This window comes from Chaetura pelagica, unplaced genomic scaffold, assembly GCF_000747805.2.
Source record: "Chaetura pelagica isolate M959 unplaced genomic scaffold, ChaPel_1.0 scaffold576, whole genome shotgun sequence".
Lineage (NCBI taxonomy): Eukaryota > Metazoa > Chordata > Aves > Apodiformes > Apodidae > Chaetura > Chaetura pelagica.
This window is the reverse complement of record NW_009953524.1, coordinates 29,413-35,412: the sequence shown is the minus strand read 5'-3', so window position 1 is coordinate 35,412 and position 6,000 is coordinate 29,413. Positions and strand designations below refer to the sequence as shown.

General features: G+C 40.2%; 1 long non-coding RNA gene across 1 annotated transcript in view; it reads left to right on the top strand.

Annotated features, from left to right (window-relative positions):
- The window catches only part of LOC104390365, a 36,499-nt gene that overhangs the window by 5,420 nt on the left and 25,079 nt on the right, over nt 1–6,000 (top strand). Inside the window, exon 2 of the long non-coding RNA XR_719866.1 lies at nt 1,992–2,087. This is a non-coding gene — a long non-coding RNA (uncharacterized LOC104390365). The remainder of the gene's footprint in view (nt 1–1,991; nt 2,088–6,000) is intronic.

The window sequence follows — 6,000 nt, the reverse complement described above, 5'->3', positions numbered from 1 at the left end:
AAGATTTTGACTCCTGCGTCAACTGAGAAAAGGCAGGCCTGGTAAGAATGAAAGTTTCCTCTAGTGTTTTCTCCACTTCTGGGGAAACTGTTCCCAGCCAGTTGTGTGAGAAGACAGAACAGCCTGTTTGCATGCTCAAAGGTATAGGTTGAAGCCAGGGTGCACTTGGGTGGCTTTCTGACTGCCCTTGGAGAGTGAAGTGAAGGCAGGAGTTGCCTATGGAGTGTGTTGCCTTTGCCATCTCCCGAGCTCACCCCTGTGAGCAGCCTTTTATCTAGAAGTGATCTGAATCACAAGCCTTCCTAGTCCTGTCAATATGACTCCTCAGTTTCTGTGTGGCTTGACTGTTCTATGCTAGTAGGATTGGTTTGGTTTTTTTTTGAGGGAGGGGTGTTCTGTACAGCTGGTAGGAGGATTTCAGAAAATAGATGGAAAAGGAGGTCTTTCCTTGAGTCTGTCATGTAGAGTTTAGCACCTTTTAGGTCAAGGGTAGGCTCCTAGAATTGTGATTTCAGTTATTTAGTTGCTAAAAATTGTGGATTCAAATACTGAAGAGTTGTGGGTGAATTTAAGAAATGGTAATAATGAACACCTGGAGAGATTGAGAACAGTTTATTTGTACCTCCTGTAACACTGGAGTTTTAACTACCTTTAACATCTCACAGTAAATGTGCCATTGGGTAAGATGACTTCTGGTCCTTCTCAAATGCAGCCTCAGGTGTGTTGTACAGAAGATGTTAGAGTCATCCTGACTACTGTTGCAGTATTAAGCTCTGTCATATCAGTCATGCTACCACTATGTGCTTTCAAAATGAGCTGAAGTCCTAAGCTGCTTATGGAAGTGGTTGCAGCTAGGTTTCGAGTTGGTGCATTTCCCTGGAATTTCCTATCTGGTAGTTAGGAGGAGGGGACCAGCAGCCTGACTCTCCTTGTTTGCTCTGCCAGTAGATCAGGAAAGGGAGCAGGCTGGTTGCTGGGCTGTCTGATTTCATTGCTTGTAGCTGTAATTGACCTAAATTTGTACCTGTGAAAGCTTTACTTATTGCATGGCTATCTGTAAACTGGTAATTGCTATAATTGAAACTTCAACCTGAGATAAAATGAGGTGCTGTGAAGTTGTGCTCTTTGTAATTATACTGCTTGTTGCATCCTTGATAGGGTTTTTGACTTGAGACCTTTTCAGACCTAGTTCTGAATTTGTTGCAGCTGAAAGCTGTCTTCAGCTTTACTTGCCTCCAGCCTTCAGTGTCTTCAACTTTCAAGACTACTATTATCAAAGCTGACTTTTACTGTTCTGTGGGTTCTCTGTGCATTCAGGCTTTTAAAATACTTGTTTATCTTCTGACAAAAAACAAATGAGCCAAAATAAAAGACTGAGAATAAAACTCACCTGCTGTATCGCAGGGCAGCTTTCCTTGAAATTAATGTGAGGACACTGCCATTCTGCAGGCAGAATTTGCCATGGTCTGACTAGAGTAGAAGCACCTTTTCTATTTGTGAGCTGGTAGCTTTGATTTTATTTTTTTGCATTTGAGTTTTCCTTGTTTCCTTTTTTCACTTCTGAGAGCTGGTGTAGTGTAGGTGTTGTTGAACTTTTGACCCAAGAAACCTGACTAAAATATCTAAGCAGATTGTATTTCTAGGTTATTTTTGTTATTTTCCTTTAAAAAAATGGAAGCTGCAAGAAGGTGAAGTGCACTTAATGTAAACTTTCAAGTTATTGCACCTGCCTGCAGACCTTTTACTTCCACTGAGCATGTTTTTTTCAAGCTTTTAATGACTAATCCTTATCAAACAAGTGTTTTGTCTTCACAATTAAGTGTTCTTGTTAATTGTATGATGACTGGTGGGCATACTAGTCATGAGTACATTTGAGAATTCAGATTCTTAATTTTCTCTCACTGCTGGTAGCAGGAATTTGCTGTGAACGGGGCATTATATTCTGGTTGGATACCCATTGTAATTAAATTACCATCTTTGTCTATGTTCAGTGAACCTTTCTTTGAGTAACTTCCAAAAGAATGCACCTTTTTGCACTTTGAGAAAATCTGAGCTCTCTGAGGAAAAAAGAAGGAAGATGGGACAAGGTAAATATTTTGAGGTCTGTTAGGTTTTCCTTGTAGGTTTGGCTAATGGATTATGGTCAAGCCATAGTTGTTTTCTAATGCAGAATACAATAGCTTGCTTGTTTTCTTTTACTTTGGACTGGAATCTCTTAATCCCTTCAGACTCAAGCGTGAGTATCACATGATTTGGAGGTGTTTGGTTAGTGTACTTCACTGCTGCAGAGCATCCCTGTACATAACAGATGAGTAAATTGGGACTGCAGGGAGAAACCACATGGAAATTTTCAGTTCTGGAGATCCATGGCTAAATGTTTCATATTTTGTTGCTGGGTTGTGTTCTGGCAAGACTAAGGGGAAGCATCTGGTCACTTAGACTTCTAAGAAAAGCAGGCTTCTGCTCTAAAGCTCCTAGTTCATGGTAAAAAGGGCCACAACTTTAGTATATTGATAGTTGTACCAGCATGTTCAGTATAACTGCAGATGCTCAAATGAGGTATTAGGATATTTGGAAACTTCTTTGCAGGAAAACTGTGGTGGTACAGCTAATCATAGGTCCTTCTTGTAAAATCTGCGACTATGGACTTCAGTGGATGCAGAGCTGTGTATGTAATACTCATAATTCCTTGTTACAGTAAAACAATATTCATTACCATATAATTTCAGAAAATATTAGCTTCTTGTATGGCTGCATAATGGTACCAGCATGTCTGGTCACTGTCGTATTGCTTTTCCCCTCCTTTCAGTTCTGCAGGCATTAGTAGCTGGAACCACAATGTCTTCCGTGGGTTAAACTGGAATTTTAGCTTTTAAGTGACAGGATGAATGCTGATAGTTGATGAGGACAACTGTGAAACACTGACCTAGTGAGAGGACTTGACAAGATGAGCATTTTGTTGGGATTTTCTAAAATAGAGCAAGATTCCCTGAAATGCTGAAATATGATAATGAACTGAGGATGGTAAAAAACCTTCCTGTGATTTAGAAGTGGCTCATCTTGACTGTTGTTGTTGCTATTGCAGGATTTTAGTACATAAAGTACCAGGTTACTGTTGCTTTGCTTGCAGTAGCTTCAGTAACTGATTCTAGCAGCAGTTGAGCCTGCTTCTTCTCAAGCTTTTTCATATCGAAAGAAGTGCAAGAAAATTGTGGAGCTGCAGTCTTGGTGGCTCTATACTTGGCTCATTACTCCAGGGAAATTATCTTTTGCCTCCCAATTGTTGACTGCTAGGCTGGCTGAGAGCTACCTAGCTTTCAGTTGCTTGGTTGTTCTAGCTCCTCTGTGATGTTTTTATCACATAGGCATTGCTTCCTATGAACTCCTGAAAGGCTGGTGATCACCTAACAGGGGAAGGGTCCAAGAATGGGAGTTCTTTAGTAATTAACTGAGGAAAAAGCAATGCCAGACCTGCTATTGTGATCAACTTGGAGTAGGAAGCAGTCTTGAAACTTGCTTGAAATGATGCTTACCTGGGGGGTGTGGTTGGGTTCATGGCTGTCACTGCATTGACTGGTGCCTGAACTGGGTGGGTGTGGTGGCCATGAGGAGGACACAACCTGGGGAGTTGTGGACAAAGGATTGAAAGGATTTTGCTCGAGTTGACACATGTAAGATTTGGTGTACCAAGGACAATAAGAGTTACTTCTTGCTTTCATTTTTTTGAGACTAGTTTTTAACAAGCTGTAAAAGGTACAAGTTGAGGTGCTCCCATGCTCTCTGCAGGTCACACCCAGAGAGCAGCCCTATTAAAGTTAATAGTGCATTGCATCATTCCTCAGCCTGCCTGTTCCCATTCAGCACTAAGTCATGGAGACTTTTCCTCTTGCATAAGACAACTTGATTTGCTCTGGCTGGGGAGGAAACAGTTTGGCAACTCACTAACGTCTGAGTTGCATTCTGCTGTGCCATGCATCTTACTTTTCTAAACATTACTGTTACATTGCTATTGTCCAGCTTTCTGAACTGCTTTAGCAGACAGACTGTACAACTTACTGAGATCACTACTCACACAGAGGAGGTATCTGGCCAGCCCTTGCTGGATGCAGCCCCTTTACTGCTTTTAGAATACTTACTCCTGGACCTAAATTGTTTGGCATTCAAATTAGAGGCCTAGTAGGGCAAAACCTCATATACTTGGTTTTTTTCTGGTTCCTCCAACAAAGTCAGTTTTTAGTCTCATAAACACTTGCTACCATGTGGCAATCCTAGCAGACCAACCAGTCTACTGGTTAAGAAGGAGTTTTTTCTAAAAATATACTGCAGATTCAGTAACATTTGTTATTAAACTAAACTGATCTCAGTTACGAAAGGCAAGGAGGACAAGCTAAAATATGCCTTGTCAAAAGAAGTTGGTCCTAAGTTATTTGTGTCATGAAAAGGATGAGAAAGGACTTAGGTTTTTTGTGCAAGAGTTACCATATTAGAAGCAAGCAGGTAGACTACGGGGAATCTAGCTAAACTTACAGCTTAAAGAAAGTTCCAATGTCAGAAAAACTCCCCAAAAACTAATTTATGTGCTTAAACTTCACAATTTTTGTACTGCCTCTTGCCAAGACAATTAAAGAATTCCTAGAGCTCGTTTGAATTTCCAGACTGGGTTTGGAGTGTGGTAGCTGCTTCTGCAGGTGCTGAGAATACTTGAGGCTGTTCAGGTAGGTTGGTGAGGCTCCATGGGTTTATTGCCGAGATTTTTTTAAGGAGTTTGAAGATGTAGCTGTGAAGCACATGTTGCAGATGTAGCCAGCTGGGTTTTTTACTGCTTGTGGAAGGTCAGCTTTTTAACTTCATGAACAGTAAAGTATAAATCCATGCTGTAGCACCTGTTTTCTAGGTGCTTTAAGCCTCCTGTTTGACTCTGGAAAACTTAGGAGGAAGAAGAGGGGCCCTGTATGGGTTGGTCTTCTTAAGATCTACTTAACTATTTGTAGCTAAATAAACAACTCGGTGCATCCATCATGTTTGCAAAAGAAAACAGAACCAGCCCCATGTTTCAATAGTCATTAGTCAGGTTTTGCCTTTGTATTCTCCCCTGGGTGACTTTGTGCTAAGTATTGTTGAAAGATATGACTTAGCAGAGTTTGTACATGTTGAAACATATGATAGATGGAAACTTGTTTCAAGAACCTGCTGCTTTTTGGCTGCCTTCTGAAGACCTGCTTTACCTGTAACCTCTCAAAAATTGTGCCAATGACTTGGTTACTTTTATTTATTTATTTTTAATAACACTTTAACCAGAACTCACAGTTTAAGCAGTGTACTTTAATGTACTTCATTGCATGTAAGAATGTGGCAGAGAAAATTTTAAATCTGTCTGTGAAGCTGGGAATCCGTAGGTTGTGCTGTGTGACAGCTCAGCCTCTACATGGAATTCAGAGCAGCTTTGACATGTTATAAAGAGCTTGTTGCCAGGTGTTGATCTGTTCCTCCAACAAAGGTTTTTGTAACCTTTAAACTCTGTAAGTATAGAATAGGAATTTATCCTGTTAAAACCTGCATTTGTTTTAAGAGTTAGCTCCTGCTTATTCACCTATGTCCTACATCTCTAGATCTGTTATTGAAATACCAAGGTGTATGTCACTATAAACTTAATGGGTAGGGAAGTTTTTTCCTTTAACAGAAATAAGTAAATGTGAGCTTTAGAGAAAAAACAGCTGTGCCTGTCCTGTTACATCTTTTTCATTCATCAGTTTTGTTTATATACAGTGTTGAACTAAATTAGGAGGTAGTCTGCTAGTGAGTTTTTGCATGTGAAACTCTGGAGATTTGTCCAAATACTTAAGAGGTGAAGAGCATCTAACTTCAGCTTTACCTTGGAAGTCATGTATTTTACCTTGTATCTGATGTCAATTTTGCAGGCTTTCTTTTGGGGGAGGAATGAGGAAAAGTGCTTACTAATGTTTTGTATAAACAAAGTAGGCTGGGTGAATACTGTAACAT